Below are 12,500 nucleotides of genomic sequence, written 5' to 3'. Positions count from 1 at the left end.
ATTTACAGTAGTATTTATTTACTGTATTGTTTTGGAGACTTTACTGTAGTATTTTGGGGGACTCGGGGAGGACAGAGCAGAATTGATCCACCCATGTCCCTGTCTAAGACCTGACTCGGGGAGGACAGAACAGGATTGATCCACCCATGTCCCTGTCAAAGACCTGACTCAGGGAGGACAGAACAGAATTGATCCACCCATGTCCCTGTCTCAGACCTGACTCAGGGAGGACAGAACAGAATTGATCCACCCATGTCCCTGTCTCAGACCTGACTCAGGGAGGACAGAACAGAATTGATCCACCCATGTCCCTGTCGAAGACCTGACTCAGGGAGGACAGAACAGAATTGATCCACCCATGTCCCTGTCTCAGACCTGACTCAGGGAGGGCAGAACAGAATTGATCCACCCATGTCCCTGTCTCAGACCTGACTCAGGGAGAGCAGAACAGAATTGGGGACATGAAATAGAGTTTGTCAAGTCCTTGGTTTAATTAGAGCTACACAACTTCAGGGGACAAATTATATCCAAATCTCTCTGAACAGAACCCAAAAGGTTCTTCCAAGAGCCCCATGGAAAGTGTCATTCATCAAGGAACCTCTTTAGTTGGTGGGGGTTCTTCAGGGAACCTCTTTAGTTGGTGGGGGTTCTTCAGGGAACCTCTTTAGTTGGTGGGGGTTCTGCAGGGAACCTCTAGTTGGTGGGGGTTCTGCAGGGAACCTCTTTAGTTGGTGGGGGTTCTGCAGGGAACCTCTTTAGTTGGTGGGGGTTCTTCAGGGAACCTCTTTAGTTGGTGGGGTTCTTCAGGGAACCTCTTTAGTTGGTGGGGGTTCTTCAGGGAACCTCTTTAGTTGGTGGGGGTTCTTCAGGGAACCTCTTTAGTTGGTGGGGTTCTTCAGGGAACCTCTTTAGTTGGTGGGGTTCTTCAGGGAACCTCTTTAGTTGGTGGGGGTTCTTCAGGGAACCTCTTTAGTTGGTGGGGGTTCTTCAGGGAACCTCTTTAGTTGGTGGGGGTTCTTCAGGGAACCTCTTTAGTTGGTGGGGGTTCTTCAGGGAACCTCTTTAGTTCTCCGTTTTATGATCTAAATTGATATTGTTTAATGAGGCGGCAGCGTAGCCTAGTGGTTAGAGCGTTGGACTAGTAACCGGAAGGTTGCGAATTCAAACCCCCGAGCTGACAAGGTACAAATCTGTCGTTCTGCCCCAGAACAGGCAGTTAACCCACTGTTCCCAGGCCGTCATTGAAAATAAGAATTTGTTCTTAACTGACTTGCCTAGTTAAATAAAGGTCAAATAAAACATTTAAAAAATGATGCCAACCATCTTTTCATAATTGTGCAAATGTCTGTGTTGTTTAATTAACACGTTCTCCCCTTTAAAAATGATTCTAAAGGAGAACATGGAGCCAGTTCAATGGTGATTCTAAAACAGAACATGGAGCCAGTTCAATGGTGATTCTAAAACAGAACATGGAGCCATTTCAATGGTGATTCTAAAACAGAACATGGAGCCAGTTCAATGGTGATTCTAAAGCAGAACATGGAGCCAGTTCAATGGTGATTCTAAAACAGAACATGGAGCCATTTCAATGGTATTTCTAAAACAGAACATGGAGCCAGTTCAATGGTGATTCTAAAACAGAACATGGAGCCAGTTAAATGGTGATTCTAAAACAGAACATGGAGCCAGTTCAATGGTGATTCTAAAACAGAACATGGAGCCAGTTCAATGGTGATTCTAAAACAGAACATGGAGCCAGTTCAGTGGTGATTCTAAAACAGAACATGGAGCCAGTTCAATGGTGATTCTAAAACAGAACATGGAACCAGTTCAATGGTGATTCTAAAGCAGAACATGGAGCCAGTTCAATGGTGATTCTAAAACAGAACATGGAGCCAGTTCAATGGTGATTCTAAAACAGAACATGGAGCCAGTTCAATGGTGATTCTAAAACAGAACATGGAGCCAGTTCAATGGTGATTCTAAAACAGAACATGGAGCCAGTTCAATGGTGATTCTAAAACAGAACATGGAGCCATTTCAATGGTGATTCTAAAACAGAACATGGAGCCAGTTCAATGGTGATTCTAAAGCAGAACATGGAGCCAGTTCAATGGTGATTCTAAAACAGAACATGGAGCCAGTTCAATGGTGATTCTAAAACAGAACATGGAGCCAGTTAAATGGTGATTCTAAAACAGAACATGGAGCCAGTTCAATGGTGATTCTAAAGCAGAACATGGAGCCAGTTCAATGGTGATTCTAAAACAGAACATGGAGCCAGTTCAATGGTGATTCTAAAACAGAACATGGAGCCAGTTCAATGGTGATTCTAAAACAGAACATGGAGCCAGTTCAATGGTGATTCTAAAGCAGAACATGGAGCCAGTTCAATGGTGATTCTAAAGCAGAACATGGAGCCAGTTCAATGGTGATTCTAAAACAGAACATGGAGCCAGTTCAATGGTGATTCTAAAACAGAACATGGAGCCAGTTCAATGGTGATTCTAAAGCAGAACATGGAGCCAGTTCAATGGTGATTCTAAAGCAGAACATGGAGCCAGTTCAATGGTGATTCTAAAACAGAACATGGAGCCAGTTCAATGGTGATTCTAAAACAGAACATGGAGCCAGTTCAATGGTGATTCTAAAGCAGAACATGGAGCCAGTTCAATGGTGATTCTAAAGCAGAACATGGAGCCAGTTCAATGGTGATTCTAAAGCAGAACATGGAGCCAGTTCAATGGTGATTCTAAAGCAGAACATGGAGCCAGTTCAATGGTGATTCTAAAGCAGAACATGGAGCCAGTTCAATGGTGATTCTAAAACAGAACATGGAGCCAGTTCAATGGTGATTCTAAAGCAGAACATGGAGCCAGTTCAATGGTGATTCTAAAACAGAACATGGAGCCATTTCAATGGTATTTCTAAAACAGAACATGGAGCCAGTTCAATGGTGATTCTAAAACAGAACATGGAGCCAGTTAAATGGTGATTCTAAAACAGAACATGGAGCCAGTTCAATGGTGATTCTAAAACAGAACATGGAGCCAGTTCAATGGTGATTCTAAAACAGAACATGGAGCCAGTTCAGTGGTGATTCTAAAACAGAACATGGAGCCAGTTCAATGGTGATTCTAAAACAGAACATGGAACCAGTTCAATGGTGATTCTAAAGCAGAACATGGAGCCAGTTCAATGGTGATTCTAAAGCAGAACATGGAGCCAGTTCAATGGTGATTCTAAAGCAGAACATGGAGCCAGTTCAATGGTGATTCTAAAACAGAACATGGAGCCAGTTCAATGGTGATTCTAAAACAGAACATGGAGCCAGTTCAATGGTGATTCTAAAACAGAACATGGAGCCAGTTCAATGGTGATTCTAAAACAGAACATGGAGCCAGTTCAATGGTGATTCTAAAACAGAACATGGAGCCAGTTCAATGGTGATTCTAAAACAGAACATGGAGCCAGTTCAATGGTGATTCTAAAACAGAACATGGAGCCAGTTCAATGGTGATTCTAAAACAGAACATGGAGCCAGTTCAATGGTGATTCTAAAACAGAACATGGAGCCATTTCAATGGTGATTCTAAAACAGAACATGGAGCCAGTTCAATGGTGATTCTAAAGCAGAACATGGAGCCAGTTCAATGGTGATTCTAAAGCAGAACATGGAGCCAGTTCAATGGTGATTCTAAAACAGAACATGGAGCCAGTTCAATGGTGATTCTAAAACAGAACATGGAGCCAGTTCAATGGTGATTCTAAAGCAGAACATGGAGCCAGTTCAATGGTGATTCTAAAGCAGAACATGGAGCCAGTTCAATGGTGATTCTAAAGCAGAACATGGAGCCAGTTCAATGGTGATTCTAAAGCAGAACATGGAGCCAGTTCAATGGTGATTCTAAAGCAGAACATGGAGCCAGTTCAATGGTGATTCTAAAACAGAACATGGAGCCAGTTCAATGGTGATTCTAAAGCAGAACATGGAGCCAGTTCAATGGTGATTCTAAAACAGAACATGGAGCCATTTCAATGGTATTTCTAAAACAGAACATGGAGCCAGTTCAATGGTGATTCTAAAACAGAACATGGAGCCAGTTAAATGGTGATTCTAAAACAGAACATGGAGCCAGTTCAATGGTGATTCTAAAACAGAACATGGAGCCAGTTCAATGGTGATTCTAAAACAGAACATGGAGCCAGTTCAGTGGTGATTCTAAAACAGAACATGGAGCCAGTTCAATGGTGATTCTAAAACAGAACATGGAACCAGTTCAATGGTGATTCTAAAGCAGAACATGGAGCCAGTTCAATGGTGATTCTAAAGCAGAACATGGAGCCAGTTCAATGGTGATTCTAAAGCAGAACATGGAGCCAGTTCAATGGTGATTCTAAAACAGAACATGGAGCCAGTTCAATGGTGATTCTAAAACAGAACATGGAGCCAGTTCAATGGTGATTCTAAAACAGAACATGGAGCCAGTTCAATGGTGATTCTAAAACAGAACATGGAGCCAGTTCAATGGTGATTCTAAAACAGAACATGGAGCCAGTTCAATGGTGATTCTAAAACAGAACATGGAGCCAGTTCAATGGTGATTCTAAAACAGAACATGGAGCCAGTTCAATGGTGATTCTAAAACAGAACATGGAGCCAGTTCAATGGTGATTCTAAAACAGAACATGGAGCCAGTTCAGTGGTGATTCTAAAACAGAACATGGAGCCAGTTCAATGGTGATTCTAAAACAGAACATGGAACCAGTTCAATGGTGATTCTAAAGCAGAACATGGAGCCAGTTCAATGGTGATTCTAAAGCAGAACATGGAGCCAGTTCAATGGTGATTCTAAAGCAGAACATGGAGCCAGTTCAATGGTGATTCTAAAACAGAACATGGAGCCAGTTCAATGGTGATTCTAAAACAGAACATGGAGCCAGTTCAATGGTGATTCTAAAACAGAACATGGAGCCAGTTCAATGGTGATTCTAAAACAGAACATGGAGCCAGTTCAATGGTGATTCTAAAACAGAACATGGAGCCAGTTCAATGGTGATTCTAAAACAGAACATGGAGCCAGTTCAATGGTGATTCTAAAACAGAACATGGAGCCAGTTCAATGGTGATTCTAAAACAGAACATGGAGCCAGTTCAATGGTGATTCTAAAACAGAACATGGAGCCATTTCAATGGTGATTCTAAAACAGAACATGGAGCCAGTTCAATGGTGATTCTAAAGCAGAACATGGAGCCAGTTAAAGGGTGATTCTAAAACAGAACATGGAGCCAGTTCAATGGTGATTCTAAAACAGAACATGGAGCCAGTTAAATGGTGATTCTAAAACAGAACATGGAGCCAGTTCAATGGTGATTCTAAAGCAGAACATGGAGCCAGTTCAATGGTGATTCTAAAACAGAACATGGAGCCAGTTCAATGGTGATTCTAAAACAGAACATGGAGCCAGTTCAATGGTGATTCTAAAACAGAACATGGAGCCAGTTCAATGGTGATTCTAAAGCAGAACATGGAGCCAGTTCAATGGTGATTCTAAAACAGAACATGGAGCCAGTTCAATGGTGATTCTAAAACAGAACATGGAGCCAGTTCAATGGTGATTCTAAAACAGAACATGGAGCCAGTTCAATGGTGATTCTAAAGCAGAACATGGAGCCAGTTCAATGGTGATTCTAAAACAGAACATGGAGCCAGTTCAATGGTGATTCTAAAACAGAACATGGAGCCAGTTCAATGGTGATTCTAAAGCAGAACATGGAGCCAGTTCAATGGTGATTCTAAAGCAGAACATGGAGCCAGTTCAATGGTGATTCTAAAACAGAACATGGAGCCAGTTCAATGGTGATTCTAAAACAGAACATGGAGCCAGTTCAATGGTGATTCTAAAGCAGAACATGGAGCCAGTTCAATGGTGATTCTAAAGCAGAACATGGAGCCAGTTCAATGGTGATTCTAAAGCAGAACATGGAGCCAGTTCAATGGTGATTCTAAAACAGAACATGGAGCCATTTCAATGGTGATTCTAAAACAGAACATGGAGCCAGTTCAATGGTGATTCTAAAACAGAACATGGAGCCAGTTCAATGGTGATTCTAAAACATAACATGGAGCCAGTTCAATGGTGATTCTAAAACAGAACATGGAGCCAGTTCAATGGTGATTCTAAAACAGAACATGGAGCCAGTTCAGTGGTGATTCTAAAACAGAACATGGAGCCAGTTCAATGGTGATTCTAAAACAGAACATGGAACCAGTTCAATGGTGATTCTAAAGCAGAACATGGAGCCAGTTCAATGGTGATTCTAAAGCAGAACATGGAGCCAGTTCAATGGTGATTCTAAAACAGAACATGGAGCCAGTTCAATGGTGATTCTAAAACAGAACATGGAGCCAGTTCAATGGTGATTCTAAAACAGAACATGGAGCCAGTTCAATGGTGATTCTAAAACAGAACATGGAGCCAGTTCAATGGTGATTCTAAAACAGAACATGGAGCCAGTTCAATGGTGATTCTAAAACAGAACATGGAGCCAGTTCAATGGTGATTCTAAAGCAGAACATGGAGCCAGTTCAATGGACATGAATCACCGAAAAGGTAACAATATGTTGAAGGTTGTCTGCATTTGGGCCCAGATGACAGAACGGATCACTGTCTGTGTGTGTCTGCAGGTATACTGACACCACTATGTACTGTACTATGTACAATATCATGTACCATGAACAAATGGGGGTTGTTTTGTCTCATAATGTTATGCAGGTCTTCAACTCTACCTACATGTACATATTACCTCAATTACCTCGACTAACCTGTGCCCCCCCCTGTATATAGCCTCACTATTGTTATTTTACAGCTGCTCTTTAATTATTTGTTACTTTTATTTTACTTTTTCTTTTTACTTATCTATTTTTTTTAACTTAACACTTATTTTTTATTGTTGGTTAATAAGGGCTTGTAAGCATTTCACTGTTGTGTTCGGCGCATGTGACAAATAAACTTTGATTTGATTTCAGGTCACATGGACAGTGTCCTCTATAGTGGATTGAAATGAACGGTTTCTCTAGAACCTTCCAGGACTGCAGCTGCCATCTCCCTCCTCCCTGTTTAATGACGATCCCAGAGGTCTCTTCAGTACGGACCAGGTATACCTACCCAAGGTATAAAGGTTTTCATACAAGGAATCAGATCACATGGACAGTGTCCTCTATAGTTGATTGAAATGGACGGTTTCTCTAGAACCTTCCAGGACTGCAGCTGCCATCTCCCTCCTCCCTGTTTAATGAAGATCCCAGAGGTCTCTTCAGTACGGACCAGGTATACCTACCCAAGGTATAAAGGTTTTCATACAAGGAATCAGATCACATGGACAGTGTCCTCTATAGTGGATTGAAATGAACGGTTTCTCTAGAACCTTCCAGGACTGCAGCTGCCATCTCCCTCCTCCCTGTTTAATGAAGATCCCAGAGGTCTCTTCAGTACGGACCAGGTATACCTACCCAAGGTATAAAGGTACGGACCAGGTATACATACCAAAGGTATAAAGGTACGGACCAGGTAAACCTACCCAAGGTATAAAGGTACGGACCAGGTATACCTACCCAAGGTATAAAGGTACGGACCAGGTATACCTACCCAAGGTATAAAGGTACGGACCAGGTATACCTACCCAAGGTATAAAGGTACGGAGCAGGTATACCTACCCAAGGTATAAAGGTACGGAGCAGGTATACCTACCCAAGGTATAAAGGTACAGACCAGGTAAACCTACCCAAGGTATAAAGGTACGGACCAGGTATACCTACCCAAGGTATACAGGTACGGACCAGGTATACCTACCCAAGGTATAAAGGTACAGACCAGGTATACCTACCCAAGGTATAAAGGTACGGACCAGGTATACCTACCCAAGGTATAAAGGTACGGACCAGGTAAACCTACCCAAGGTATAAAGGTACGGACCAGGTATACCTACCCAAGGTATAAAGGTACGGACCAGGTAAACCTACCCAAGGTATAAAGGTACGGACCAGGTATACCTACCCAAGGTATAAAGGTACGGACCAGGTATACCTACCCAAGGTATAAAGGTACGGACCAGGTATACCTACCCAAGGTATAAAGGTTTTCATACAAGGAATCAAAACGTTCATGTGCATATTTGTTAATTCTCTGTATATCATTTGTTTTGTTTTCCTCACAGACTTCACGCTCCCTACACCTCTGATCAATATAAACAGGAAACCTATTCCATCCTCGTGTAAAATCATTCTGTCTGTGGATACAGAGAACATCAACACGCCAGAGGATAAACCCATTGGACTTGGGGCTCTGCTTGGAGTTGGGGCTCTGCTTGGAGTTGGGCCTCTGCTTGGAGTTGGGCCTCTGCTTGGAGTTGGGCCTCTGCTTGGAGTTGGGCCTCTGCTTGGAGTTGGGCCTCTGCTTGGAGTTGGGCCTCTGCTTGGAGTTGGGCCTCTGCTTGGAGTTGGGCCTCTGCTTGGAGTTGGGCCTCTGCTTGGAGTTGGGCCTCTGCTTGGAGTTGGGCCTCTGCTTGGAGTTGGGCCTCTGCTTGGAGTTGGGCCTCTGCTTGGAGTTGGGCCTCTGCTTGGAGTTGGGCCTCTGCTTGGAGTTGGGCCTCTGCTTGGAGTTGGGCCTCTGCTTGGAGTTGGGCCTCTGCTTGGTGTTGGGGCTCTGCTTGGACTTGGGGCTCACATTTGGATTTTTGAATTCTGCTTGGCCACTAAAATTATAATAAACACTGGTCACCTAAAGTGTGTTGTTGTTATTGATAATATTATTGTTACGCTGAGTATTACTGATAATATCAAAAGGTTATTTGAGGATTCATTAAAATTTGAGGGAGCGTGTAATTGACATGCTGACTGCAGGGAATGTCCACCAGAGCTGTTGCCAGAGAATTGAATGTTCATTTGTCTACCATAAGCCACTTCTAATGTCGATTTAGAGACTTTGGTGGTACGTCCAACCGGCCTCACAACCGCAGACAAATGTGTAACCATGCCAACCCAGGACCTCCACAGCTGGCTTCTTTACCTGCGGGATGGTCTGAGACCAGTCAAACAGACAGCTGATGAACCTGAGGAGTATTTCTGTCTGTAATAAAGCCCTTTTGTGGGGTTAAAACTCATTCTGATTGGTCTGGCTCCCCTCGGGAGAGACAAAGGTCGAGAGCCGTGCGTCCTCCGAAATACAACCCAGCAGCATTGCTTCTTAACACAATGCCCACTTATCCCTTGAAGCCAGTAGCACCAATGTGTCGGAGGAAACACCGTACACCTGGCAACCGTGTCAGCGTGCATGGCGCCCACAGGAGCCGCTAGTGCATGATGGGACAAGGACATCCCTGCCGGCCAAACCCTACCCCAACCCGGACGTCGCTGGGGAAATTGTGCGCCGCCTCATGAGTCTCCCGGTCAGCTGAGACAGGGCCTGGACTCAATCCCAGAATCTCTAACGGCACAGCCTTAGACCACTGAGACAGGGCCTGGACTCAATCCCAGAATCTCTAGAGGCACAGCCTTAGACCACTGAGACAGGGCCTGGACTCAATCCCAGAATCTCTAGAGGCACAGCCTTAGACCACTGAGACAGGGCCTGGACTCAATCCCAGAATCTCTAGAGGCACAGCCTTGGACCACTGCCCCACCCGGGAGGCCCCCGTTTATATATTTGTGGTCAGTGTTATTTAAGAAGAAGAAGAAGAAGAAGAAGAAGAAGAAGAAGAAGAAGAAGAAGAAGAAGAAGAAGAAGAAGAAGAAGAAGAAGAAGAAGAAGAAGAAGAAGAAGAAGAAGAAGAAGAAGAAGAAGAAGAAGAAGAAGAAGAAGAAGAAGAAGAAGAAGAAGAAGAAGAAGAAGAAGAAGAAGAAGAAGAAGAAGAAGAAGAAGAAGAAGAAGAAGAAGAAGAAGAAGAAGAAGAAGAAGAAGAAGAAGAAGAAGAAGAAGAAGAAGAAGAAGAAGAAGAAGAAGAAGAAGAAGAAGAAGAAGAAGAAGAAGAAGAAGAAGAAGAAGAAGAAGAAGAAGAAGAAGAAGAAGAAGAAGAAGAAGAAGAAGAAGAAGAAGAAGAAGAAGAACTATAAGTCTACTTTATAGCTATTGAATTATCTTGCCTCCCTTTGACTTAGGCACAATGGGTTGCGTCCCAATTATCTCTCCAAGTGAGCACTTGTTCACTTCCCTTCATACATTTGAAAGGGAATGCCTGGGTATATGGAAACTCTCTCTAGAACATGTCACCACAACACCAGTCCAATGATTTATGACTTGAGGAGAGATCATTTGTGGGCAGTATGCCTAGTGAATGAGTGTACACTTCAGGAGGAAGGAGAGATCATTTGTGTGGCAGTAGGCCTAGTGAAGGAGTGTACACCTCAGGAGGAAGGAGAGATCATTTGTGGGCAGTATGCCTAGTGAAGGATTGTACACTTCAGGAGGAAGGAGAGATCATTTGTGGGCAGTATGCCTAGTGAATGAGTGTACACTTCAGGAGGAAGGAGAGATCATTTGTGTGTCAGTATGCCTAGTGAAGGAGTGTACACTTCAGGAGGAAGGAGAGATCATTTGTGGGCAGTATGCCTAGTGAATGAGTGTACACTTCAGGAGGAAGGAGAGATCATTTGTGGGCAGTATGCCTAGTGAAGGAGTGTACACTTCAGGAGGAAGGAGAGATCATTTGTGGGCAGTATGCCTAGTGAAGGAGTGTACACTTCAGGAGGAAGGAGAGATCATTTGTGGGCAGTATGCCTAGTGAAGGAGTGTACACTTCAGGAGGAAGGAGAGATCATTTGTGGGCAGTATGCCTAGTGAAGGAGTGTACACTTCAGGAGGAAGGAGAGATCATTTGTGGGCAGTATGCCTAGTGAATGAGTGTACACTTCAGGAGGAAGGAGAGATCATTTGTGTGTCAGTATGCCTAGTGAATGAGTGTACACTTCAGGAGGAAGGAGAGATCATTTGTGTGTCAGTATGCCTAGTGAATGAGTGTACACTTCAGGAGGAAGGAGAGATCATTTGTGTGTCAGTATGCCTAGTGAAGGAGTGTACACTTCAGGAGGAAGGAGAGATCATTTGTGTGGGAGTATGTCTAGTGAAGGAGTGTACACTTCAGGAGGAAGGAGTGATTATTTGTGTGGCAGTATGCCTAGTGAAGGAGTGTACACTTCAGGAGGAAGGAGAGATTATTTGTGTGGCAGTATGCCTAGTGAATGAGTGTACACTTCAGGAGGAAGGAGAGATCATTTGTGGGCAGTATGCCTAGTGAAGGAGTGTACACTTCAGGAGGAAGGAGAGATCATTTGTGGGCAGTATGCCTAGTGAAGGAGTGTACACTTCAGGAGGAAGGAGAGATCATTTGTGTGGCAGTAGGCCTAGTGAAGGAGTGTACACCTCAGGAGGAAGGAGAGATCATTTGTGGGCAGTATGCCTAGTGAAGGAGTGTACACTTCAGGAGGAAGGAGAGATCATTTGTGGGCAGTATGCCTAGTGAATGAGTGTACACTTCAGGAGGAAGGAGAGATCATTTGTGTGTCAGTATGCCTAGTGAAGGAGTGTACACTTCAGGAGGAAGGAGAGATCATTTGTGGGCAGTATGCCTAGTGAAGGAGTGTACACTTCAGGAGGAAGGAGAGATCATTTGTGGGCAGTATGCCTAGTGGAGTGTACACTTCAGGAGGAAGGGAGATCATTTGTGGGCAGTATGCCTAGTGAATGAGTGTACACTTCAGGAGGAAGGAGAGATCATTTGTGGGCAGTATGCCTAGTGAATGAGTGTACACTTCAGGAGGAAGGAGAGATCATTTGTGTGGCAGTATGCCTAGTGAATGAGTGTACACTTCAGGAGGAAGGAGAGATCATTTGTGTGTCAGTATGCCTAGTGAATGAGTGTACACTTCAGGAGGAAGGAGAGATCATTTGTGGGCAGTATGCCTAGTGAATGAGTGTACACTTCAGGAGGAAGGAGAGATCATTTGTGTGTCAGTATGCCTAGTGAAGGAGTGTACACTTCAGGAGGAAGGAGAGATCATTTGTGTGGGAGTATGTCTAGTGAAGGAGTGTACACTTCAGGAGGAAGGAGTGATTATTTGTGTGGCAGTATGCCTAGTGAAGGAGTGTACACTTCAGGAGGAAGGAGAGATTATTTGTGTGGCAGTATGCCTAGTGAATGAGTGTACACTTCAGGAGGAAGGAGAGATCATTTGTGGGCAGTATGCCTAGTGAAGGAGTGTACACTTCAGGAGGAAGGAGAGATCATTTGTGGGCAGTATGCCTAGTGAAGGAGTGTACACTTCAGGAGGAAGGAGAGATCATTTGTGTGGCAGTAGGCCTAGTGAAGGAGTGTACACCTCAGGAGGAAGGAGAGATCATTTGTGGGCAGTATGCCTAGTGAAGGAGTGTACACTTCAGGAGGAAGGAGAGATCATTTGTGGGCAGTATGCCTAGTGAATGAGTGTACACTTCAGGAGGAAGGA

At 43.9% G+C, this 12,500-nt stretch overlaps 1 pseudogene; it reads right to left on the bottom strand.

Annotated features, from left to right (window-relative positions):
* Positions 1 to 12,500, bottom strand: part of LOC124018736 — a 130,198-nt pseudogene that overhangs the window by 72,406 nt on the left and 45,292 nt on the right.

This window comes from Oncorhynchus gorbuscha, unplaced genomic scaffold (assembly GCF_021184085.1).
Source record: "Oncorhynchus gorbuscha isolate QuinsamMale2020 ecotype Even-year unplaced genomic scaffold, OgorEven_v1.0 Un_scaffold_573, whole genome shotgun sequence".
NCBI lineage: Eukaryota > Metazoa > Chordata > Actinopteri > Salmoniformes > Salmonidae > Oncorhynchus > Oncorhynchus gorbuscha.
The sequence above is the reverse complement of the archived record's forward strand: the minus strand, read 5'-3'. Positions and strand labels throughout refer to the sequence as shown.